We start from the raw sequence: 10,643 nt of genomic DNA, 5'->3' as shown, positions 1-10,643 counted from the left end.
TACTGACATCCTCAGTCCACCCTCCATCTTTGGCTGGACTGCACTGTCATTTTCTGCTTGAATGACTATTTGTTTGGCCACTACTCTCTGTGAGCTCTTTGAGCCCGGGATGGCAGGGCCTAGTACCCAGTAGGTGCTCAATAAACACCACCAGAATGAATAATTACTGGGCCTCTTTCCTAAGTCCAAGCTAAACTGAGCCCAAATATGACTTTTCCCTCTGAAATAAACCCAGGAAAAGCTGGGCCAGGCGAGGTGAATGGACACCTATTGGTTGGTCTGCCTTAGACTCAGAAAACCAGAGTAAGATGAGAAAGGGAAGACCAGAGAGGCACAAAGGATGCTTAAATTTACACAGCACATCCAAGGCAAAGGAAGGAGTGGAAATCAGAACTTGTACCTGGGCTCATTGCTTATCCAACATAGCCCTCTTCTTTCTGGGTTTCTTCTTTTCTCCCTCACTCAGCCACCCCCCTGGTGGAAGTTTACTGAAGCTGGTGACTAGCGAGCCCACCAGCAGTCTTACAAGGTGAGCCTAGGTTTAATGAATTCTACGTGTTCTCTCCGTAGTAGGCCCAGCCAAGGTAGAATTTCTCTGGTAATAGTCCATCAAGATTTGAAAATAGATTCATTCACTAAGGTGGGCTTCGGGGAGCCAGCGCTGGGATGTTCGCAGGAGTGGAGCACAGGGCGGGTGAGCACCTTTAGACCAGGGAAGTGAGGAGGCTCTGGCTCTGCAAAGGGGCCCTCTGAGGGGATCATCACCCATACCGATGCCCCCATCTCATCTTATCCTCAGGATCCTGAGCCTCCGTCTGTTGCTATAACAATAAAGACAAATTAGTGTCAAAATCAGTAAGGATGTGTCATGAGCTGGCTCTTGGCAGACAGGAGCTCATTTAAGCTTCACCACAACACAGTGAAGTGGAAATTACTCCTATTGCAGAAATTACTGGTTGTTTCTCAGTCTCTTTTCTTCTCCTTTTAGTAATAGAGCCCCCTCCTAAGTTTGGCAAGATGGATAAAGATAGAAATGACATTTCCCAGACTCTCTTGCAACTAGACTTCACAATGTGACTAAATCTAGTCAATGGGAAATAAACAGAGGTTATATGTGAAGCCTCCATGTCACCTCTTTAAAGGGAATTGCTAGTCCTCATTCCATGGATCTGTTGCTGGGGAGCCCACTTTTGCCATGCTGATGTTGACAAAGTAGAAGAAACCTGTATTTTTAAGTGAGTTCGTAAAGATTCCAGCCTTGAAGCACTCACCTTAAGACTCTTGTGCGAGAGAAAATAAACTTCTACATACTTAAAATCACTGTATTTTGGTGCCTATTTGTTACAGCTTTGTACCCTAACTAATATATTCATAGTACCCTAAAAAGTTCCACCCATCTTGGGAGGGAGAGCGGCCGAGGGCGAAGTGGTTGTTTTCTGTGCCTGGGTGCTATGGTGTCACGTGGATGGCATGTGTGAGCCAAGTATGTGAGTGCATGAGTGAATGTGATCGCGTATGGGATGTGCAAGGCAAGTGCATGCCCCCTGTGGTTCTCCCTGCTGCCCCCACATGTTGATCTTACTTGATTGGGCTGTGACCCCAGCCCTGCCCAGCCGACCAGAAATGAAAAGCTCCTCTCCTGCAAAGCCCCCTCCTCGGGGAGCCATGTAGCAAGGCCCCTAGGGAGGCCACAGAGCCATGGCCTCAGAGCCAGTCCTATGAAGCCTGGCCCTCAGATGCAATGAATCGATCAAATAGACAAGGACGGGCTTGTCCCGGGCCCAAATTATGAAGGTGATTCTGACCTGAAAAAATAAAAATAAAAATAAAAAATTCCACCCATCTGGTGGATGAGGGGATGGGCCACAAAGTGGTCATGTAAGTTGATGAAGAACAGGCAAATGAGATGCAGTAAATCAGGGATCTAAATCAAGCTGTGCTTGACCCCAAAGTCCTGTTATTCTCCTGGGTCACACTGCCTCTCAGTTATAAAATAATGCTGTGCATGCTCCATCAATTCACAAAGTTCTTTCACATACAAAGACATTGTTTTGTTTTGTTTTGTGTTGTGTTGTGTTGTGTTGTGTTGTTTGAGCCTCACACTAGCCTTGTGAGGAAAAAACAAACAAACCTTCTTTCAATGAACAGATGAGGAAACTGAGGCTTGGCAGGATTAGATAGTGCCCCAACTCATACAGGAGGCAAAAAGTAATGCTAGAATTTGAACAGAGTCCTCTAGTTTTAAAGGCAGTTCCTCCTCTACTGCTCCACAGCTGCCCAGCTATTTCAATATTGACAAGATCCCCTAGAGAAAGGCTTTCACAGTGCTGTCCCTGCAGTAGAGATGTCATTGTAGTCATAGGTGGCCAGCTGCCTCAGGCTGGGTTCCCCAGGAGCAGACCCTGAGACAAGGTATTTTAGTCAGGGTTCTCCGGAGCATAGAACCAATGGGATATACACATATTCATTCTAAGGTATTGGTTCTCACAATTACCGAGACTGAGAAGTCCTGCAGTCTGCCATCTACAAGCAGGAAACTCAAGAAAGCCAGTGGCGTAACTCAAAGGCCTGAGAACCAGAGAGCTCGTGGTGTAGATTCCAGTCTGGGTATGAAGGCCTAAGACCCAGGAGCAGTGAGGGCAGGAGTACAGCAATGTTCCAGCTTAGAAGTCAGTCCCAGGCAAGTTGACACCTGAAATGAACCATCACACAAGGATTCTAGTGCAAGTGCTGTATTTGCAAGGGGAATCCCAGATGCATCAGCAGGGGGAGCAGGCAAGTGAGACAAGGAGGGAGAGGGCAGGCAGCCAAGGATGGTTTATCAAGCCTGATGCTGCATGTGCAAACTAGGACACAATACCATTGGGAAACTCTGGGCAGACAGTGCAGAACGCCCCTCAGAGTTTCCCTTCTAAGCGGTGACAAATCAGCCTTATTTCCCAGCAACTCCCAGGTTTTGTTGGCTGATGGACTTCTTTTAGAGTTGTTCACTCCCCAACCTTCCAGCCTTCCCCCACACTCAGGTAGATTTTGCTGTTAGCCCAAAGTGACCTCAGGATAGTAAAGCAGCACCCATATCACAGTGACCAGCTTAACATAGATTCTGCTCCCTTAAAGCAGATTGATGATTAATGCAATCTTTGGGTTATTTTACAGAGACAGCACTGCACATGTGCCATCTTCAAGATGACCCCAGAACCAAGAATCTTCAATCTGTGAAACTCAAGAAACAGAAGTGTGGCCACTGGAGCCCTTTATGAAGCAAGCAGTCCTTCAATAAGGACGATCTGGTGCCTGGAGCAAATATGGACAAACATAGAAGTGACCAATCCAACTCTGCCAGATTGGAATTGCTGTGTGCTTTCTCTTGACTCTATACCATAACTGGCCAAGTTCTGAAACCCTCTAGTCAAAACTGGCCCCACCAGCACTACTTCATGCACCCTGTTTTCCTTAACCCTTAAAACTTGCCCAGACCCCAGACCAGAGAGACAGATTCAAGCAGTGCTGTAACAGGGTACAGTCAGGGCCCCCCAAAGGGGATTTGTAATGAGGTACAGAAATTGGGGCGTCCAAGAAAAATATAGGATATTCTCTCCCCTGCCCAAGCTGGCTGCCATGGGGAATGGGAGACAGGGTGCAGGGCCCTTGAAAGTTACTTTGCATGTCAATAACAGGAGGATAGCTTCATTCATCATATGCAAGGATGGTTATTTTGCATATCAGAAGGCTAACAAGGAAGGTTTGCATAAGTTTAACCGAGGATGTAACTGGGCAAGCAGCTCCCCTGGGTCAAAGGAGTTGGAGATGAGGTTGGTGGGGAGTGGGATTTGTGCTGGGGTTGGGACTCAAGCACGGCAACCACGCTAGAGGCTTTTGACCACGCAGTTTTGTGACGCAGGAAAACAAGATGTAGCAGCCATGCAGGCAGCTCCCCCGGTTACAGCGCATGTGCATGAGAGCTTGGAGATGGTTTGCTCCATTCCATGGGGGAACAATGCGAAGACCATGCGGGAAGGAAAGGGGAGAACGGACTCTTGTTAGTGGGCCATGAGAAGGTGCCATGTGGTTTTGGATTAAGAACTGGAAATTGCAGCAACACAGCTGATGGTGCCGGGAACCACAAGAGGCCTGTCTAGGCAAGCTCCGGACTTCTGTTTTCTTCTGAAGGACAATTTGCTGACATGTAATTCTTCACATGTGTCAGCAAGAAGAATCAGGTCTGTCCCGTCAACAGTGCCTCCTGTCTTCTGCAAATATACTCAGCATTAAATAGAAAGCTCTTTCTTTGCTCAAAGGCCAGCGTCATCATTTTGGCTCCTATGCACATGGGGCAGCAGGCTCTGTTCAGTAACAACAGAAGCACAAGACGATGGAGGCACATGGAAGTAGATGCCGCGGGATCTGCAGGGCGCCATCATCTGCTGCCATAGCAGCGCCAGGACACTTAGTGGAAACTGGTCTACCGCTTCATAGTGCAGAAGAGAACCAGGAAGTCTCCTGTTGGACAGATCATTGATTCAGGCAGTGTCAGCTCTGATTTCAAAACAACATTTGCTTGATTTTAAGATACCATTGTCTGTAAGATGCACGTTGGTTATAATAACAGCTTTTCCCAACTTAAAACAAAAAGTACATTAAATGCACAAAAATACTAATTTCAGATATGCTAAGAGGTTTAAAAGAAAACATTTTAAACTCTAGATACTATGGCTTTGCTCTGCTGTCTCCATAAGAGCACTTGTACCCTTCTGACCTTCTGTCCCAATTTGTGCTTAGAAAATGGAGTTATTTTGTTTGAAAATCTTTTCAGCTCTGAAATTCTATGATTTTTCTATTTCCTTGCAACATCTTTGTCATGGCAACACAATGCACATTTGCATTTCAAAACTACCCCTGCCTCCTCCACACCTTAAAACAAGGATGAGGATCCCGTATTAACACTTAACAACAGGCTATGTCAGCCACTTTGCGTCCAGGTTCCCTCCCGTAGGCAATAAAAGGAGCCGCAGCTCCTTGTCAGTATCTTTAAAATGCACATTTATTAATTAGATGCATTAGGGGCTGGCTAATTTTGTTGCAAGGGGAAAGTAGGAGAACTAGACACTGCATTAATGGCTTTATCAGTTCATGCAAGCCCCACAACCGCTCCAGGAACAAGGAAATTAAATGTCAGCAGATGGCTGCAGAAGCTCTGTCCGCTTCCTCCCAGATCTGGACTGGTTTTGTAGCTAAACCACAGACCTATCAACTCAAAAATTAAGCTGAGAATGAGTGAGAGCATGTGTGAGTGATTTCGTACGTGGACAAGTGTGAGGGGTGCATGCCCACCTGCAGGGCACTTGGGAGCAGACGGCCCAGGCTCTCCTAGTGGAGCAGCTGCCATCACCGCTGCCCATTGTGGCACTTCTGGCTGCACAGATTTGGGGTGGGAGCCCCAAATATCCCTGGGAAGAAGCCTCCGGAGGGCCCACACCTCAGCACCCAGATGTGTCTCTGTGTCCTCCCCCCAGCAAGGCTGCGCACTCACATGGCCAGGAGCCAGGACCCAGGGACTACAATACTTACTGGGGAAGGGACTGTTGCCTCCCTGATCCCGGGTGCCACAGGAACCACAAACAGGGCATAATGAGACTGAGGAGGCTGTGGTTCAGCTCAAGGGCCACAGGCTCTGGGGGCAAAGAGAGGTTGTAACAGGATGTTGAGCTGAAGGTGCCCCCAAAATGGAGGAAACTCCCATAGCTATTACTTGGGGGATGAGGGAAGCAAAGCGGGGCCATTGAGAGCTACTTTGTGTATCTGAAGAACTTGGCCAGTGTTTTAATAACGTTAAAAAGCTGTGCCTGTGCTAGGAGTTAGGGAGATGGACGTGACTCTAATCCATGATGTAATGTAGCAAAGGGGCTTCCTACGCCCACGAGAGCAGCTTGTAGGCGGCTCCTGCATCCTGGGGCCATGCTTGCCCAGATTAACAATGGCAGCCGAGAAAAGCAGCAGAAAACAAACTACTGGCAGGTGTAACCCGATGTGGGAGCAGTCAGAAATGGGGTTATGGAAGAAGATCCATGCCAGGATTTAAACCCAGATGCAGCAGCCATGCTGGGGCTTAACCATGCAGTATTGGGAGCAGAGAGGGAACTCTTTTGACCACATGGCTTAGAAAGCAGGAAAGCAGGATGTAGGGGCCAGGCGGAGCTCTCTCTCTTGGCCAGGCTGTTTGAAAAGATGCAAAAGAATTCCCCAGCCCACCATGAAGATGCAGTTTTGGATTACGAACGGGAGCCTAGCCGAGCTATGGATTTCTATTTTCTTTTCGTGAAATATGGTACCCATGACTGGCCTGGTTTGGCAGAAGGAGGCAGGACTGTGTATGTGTATTTGTGGCTGTTTTAAAGGGACTTTGGGATTTAATGGCGACACTCCACCATTACTCTAAACCTGTATAACTTTTTTCCTTTTTTTTTAAAGATTTTATTTATTTATTTTTAGAGAGGGGAAGGAAGGGGGAAAGAGAAGGAGAGAAACATCAGTGTGTGGTTGCATCTCGCATGCCCCCTGCTGGAGACCTGGCCTGCAACCCAGGCACATACCCTACACAGGGAATCGAACCAGCAACTCTTTGGTTTGCAGGCCAGCATTCAATCCACTGGGCCACACCAGCTAGGGCTGTATAACTTTTCATTAAATAATTCCTTTCCTTTTTACCAAATTCTGGCATTAAAAGCCACAGTTCCTACCGACAGCATGCAAAGAACCATAAAACAGAAAGACGCCCCCGCCCCGGGATGGGGGGAAGTTTCTGTAACAAGATGGCCAGAGTGGTTCTGGCTGCAGAAGCAGCGTGGTAGGAGCAAGCCCACGCAAGGCTGAGAATCACTGGAGGGGGCTACAAGAGCACACTGCCACCACCCTGTGTTACAGTATCGCTGCTGCACCCTTCCCAATGCCATCCAGGAGCGTTCTAGAGAGAAACTTCATCTAAATCTGTCAGAGGCTCTGGCAGGCTGTGGCCAGCCCTGATCGAGAGAGCCTTCATGCCTTTTGGGGAGGGAAAACGCTTGGAGAGCAAGCTCCCCAGGGCTCAGTGCTGCAGTGAGGGAGCCACACAGAAACTCTTTTAAAAGAGGAGCTGAGGTGAGATTCCAGACTCAGCAGGGACCCTGTGCTTGTGTGCATTTGCACATGCATGCAGCAGCTCTTCCAACAAAGAACTGAGAGGGACAGAGTCATGCTGAAGGGACTGTGGGACCCTACCCAGCATGGCTGGTGAGCAGGGGGTTGTGCAGAGTGGGGACCTCAGGCCCAGGTCTCCAGCGAGAGTGGCAAGCTGGGGACTGGATGGCCAGGAACTAAATGCCTGACATTTTCTGCAGCCAGGCAGGTCCCCTCACAGGCAGGCAGGCAGGCAGGCCCAACCTCAACCTGCATGATTAAAGGCTCTGCAGATCAGTGAGGCCAGGCTCAGGAGTTCCCTGCTGAGAGCATATCCACAGGAGAAAGCTAAAAGTTCTGAAAAGGCCCTTTCTACCAGGCATCACCAGCTACTATTCCTCAGGCCCTGATCCACTGAAACCAGCAGAGCAGAGAGATTAGAGACAGGCACAAGGGATGTTCAGCGCCCCGCCCAGCCTCTGCACCAAGATTGAGCTGCTGTCTGTGCAAGTAAGAAAGAGCTCTCCTTTTACACAGATTGCCCCCTCACAGGAAACAGACAGCTAATTCACCAGAAACCATATGTTGTTGGAAAGATTCTGGGACAGACCAAGTCATGCAGAAGGGGGCAGAGAAACACTCCCAGCATCTTCCCTGTAAACTGAACAGCGCCCGCCCCCGCAGGGGTGACCCAGGGTTCCCAGCCCCCGCTTCTATCACACCAGAGGCCCCCTCTGGAGGCAGGGGGAGAAGGTACTAGATGTCTTTTCAGGTCATTAAGTGAACCATTCCTGGGCCCTGGGCTGATGGGAAGCCAGCAGGGCAGAACAGTGGGGGCCAGCCAAATCAGAAGGAGACAGCCACAGACAGTGGATTGCTTGTAGTCTCAAACAGGCTGCCTAGGTCCAGGCTAGGAGACCATCTGACCTTACCTGGGACAGATCCAGAAAGAAGACAATGGTATACAGTGGATTCTACTGAGACAAATTCCACCACGGTCTTCTTCATGATTTGTATAATTTTCTGTCCTGCATAGCTTGTTAACATTTATGTCTTTTCCTTCAGGTTTGTGCCTATTATTTCAATAGTTTTTTATTTTAGTTTATTTAAAATATCATATTTTGCTCCTCCCTTCTCTTATTCCATTTTACCTTCTTCTTTCCTCTTATTTTTGTTTTAAATTTTATTTTATTTCTGACTACAACTTATTTCTATTCTGCTCTTTTACTATTTCTCCCCCTTCCAGCTTCTCAAAACCATTTTTCTTGTCATTAGTCATCTCACATTCTTCTTCCTGTTCTTAAAATACCCTTATTCTCCCTCCACTTCTATGAGTCTTTGCTTGTTGGTTGTTGGTATGATGGTTGTTATTGCATTTCTTCAATTTAATTCCTAGATCTTCACTATTTTTGTATTTCAAATCTCGAATTTTACCATTCCCCTCTCTTTCTCCATTTTGCCTTCCTCCTGCCCTTTCCTTTTTTTACTTTATTTTTAATATATTTTATGGATTGTTATTACAGTTGTCCCATTTTTTTCTCCCCTTTGTTCCCTTCTGCCCTGCACCCATGTCCCATCAGCATCCCCCCCAAACTAGTTCATGCCCATGGGTCATACATAGAAGTTCTTTGGCTTCTCCATTTCCTATACTATTCTTAACATCCCCCCTGTCTATTTTGTATCTACCATTTATGCTTCTTACTCTCTGTGCCTTTTCCCCCATTCTTCCTCCTCCCTCTCCCCCTCTAATCTCCATTTCTGTGATTCTGTTCCTGTTCCGGTTGTTTGCTTACTTTGTATTTGTTTTTGGTTTTCTTAGGTTCAGTTGTTGATAGTTGTGAGTTTGTTATCATTTTACTGTTCATAGCTTTTGGTCTTCTTTTTCTTTTTCTTTGATGAGTCCCTTTAATGTTTTATATAATAAGGGCTTGGTGATGATGAACTCCTTTAATCTGACATTACCCAGGAAGCACTTTATCTGCCCTTCCATTCTAAATGATAGCTTTGCTGGATAGAGGAATCTTGGATGTAGGTCCTTGCTATTCATGACTTTGAATATTTCTTGCCAGCCTACACAGTGTGAAACAGGACACAGAAATGATCAATAAGAGCCAGGAGGAAATGAAGGATACAATATCTGAAATGAAGAATACACTAGAAGGAATTAAAAGCAGGCTAGATGAAGCAAAAGATCTTCATATCAAGGAAGAAATCAAGAAGTATCTGGAAACTAATGAAAATGAACACAAAGCAGCCCAAAACTTATGGGACACAGCAAAGGCATTCCTGAGATGGAAGTTCATAGCAATACACGTCTACCTAAAAAAAAGATAGAAAAATCTCAAAAAAACAGAGAGTTGGCAGACAAGGTAGAAAAAACTCCCAGACAGAGCAACAAAATGAAAAAGACCAAAAAAGAACAAAGGATTTAAGGGAGCAACAGGACAATAAAAAACATAATAATATTCATATCATAGGGATACCAGAGGGAAAACAAGAGGAACAGCAGATAGAAAACCTGTTTGAAAAAGTAATAACAGAAAACTTCCCTAACTTGATGAGGGAAAAAGTCACACAGTCCAGGAAACACAAAGGGTCTCAATCAAGGTGAACCCAAAGAGACCCACTCCAAGGCAAATCATAGTTAAAATGGCAAAATTTAGAGACAAAGAAAGAATCTTAAAGGCAGCAAAGAAGATTAGTAACATGCAAGGGAGCGCCAATAAGGCTATGAGCTGATTTCTCAACAGAAACACTACATGCCAGAAAAAAATGGCAAGAAATATTCCAAGTAATGAAAAGTAAAGGCATCCAACCAAGACTACTCTACTCAACAAGGCTCTCATTTAAAATGAAAGGCAAAATAAAGAGTTTCCTAAACAGAAAAAAAGGAAAAAGAAAAAAAGGCTAACAGAATATATTTCCTCCAAATCAGCATTACAAGAGATGCTAAGAGGACAGCTTTAGGAAGATTAAAAAAAGAAAAATAGAGTGAGAGAGAGGAAAACACATACAAAGAGGGAAAATAACAAAGAATAAGTACCTAACAATAACTTTAAATGTTAATGGATTAAATGTCCAATCAAATGATGTAAAGTAGCTCAATAGGTAAGAAAACATGGCCTGCACATATGCTGCCTCCAAGAGACCCACCTCAGAGCAAACGATCTACACAGACTAAAAGTGAAGGGAAGGAAAATAATATTCCAAGAAAACGGACATGAAATAAAGCAGGGGTAGAAATACTTATATCAGACAAAATAGACTTCAAAACAAAGGCCATAAAGAGACAAAGGAGGTCACTATATAATACTTAAGGGAATGGTTCATCAAGAAGATATAACCCTTGTAAACATATATGCACCCAACATAGGAGCACCTAAATATATAAGGGAAATCTTGGAGGACTTCAAGAAAGATATTGACAGCGATACACTCATCATAGGGAATTTTAACACAGCATTGTCAACAATGGACAGATCTTCCAAGCA

General features: G+C 45.7%; 1 non-coding gene across 1 annotated transcript; it reads left to right on the top strand.

The window, feature by feature from the left end:
* The first annotated feature begins 1,394 nt into the window (after positions 1-1,394).
* On the top strand, positions 1,395-1,809 carry LOC129083954 (small Cajal body-specific RNA 2). The gene has a single exon (XR_008530525.1). It is a non-coding gene; the product is annotated as a small Cajal body-specific RNA 2 (non-coding RNA).
* The last annotated feature ends 8,834 nt before the right edge of the window (positions 1,810-10,643 follow it).

This window comes from Pteronotus mesoamericanus, unplaced genomic scaffold, assembly GCF_021234165.1.
Source record: "Pteronotus mesoamericanus isolate MK-2021 breed Mesoamerican mustached bat unplaced genomic scaffold, CSHL_Meso_final scaffold_167, whole genome shotgun sequence".
NCBI lineage: Eukaryota > Metazoa > Chordata > Mammalia > Chiroptera > Mormoopidae > Pteronotus > Pteronotus mesoamericanus.
Note: the sequence above shows the minus strand (reverse complement) of the source record. Positions and strands in the feature narration are given on the sequence as shown.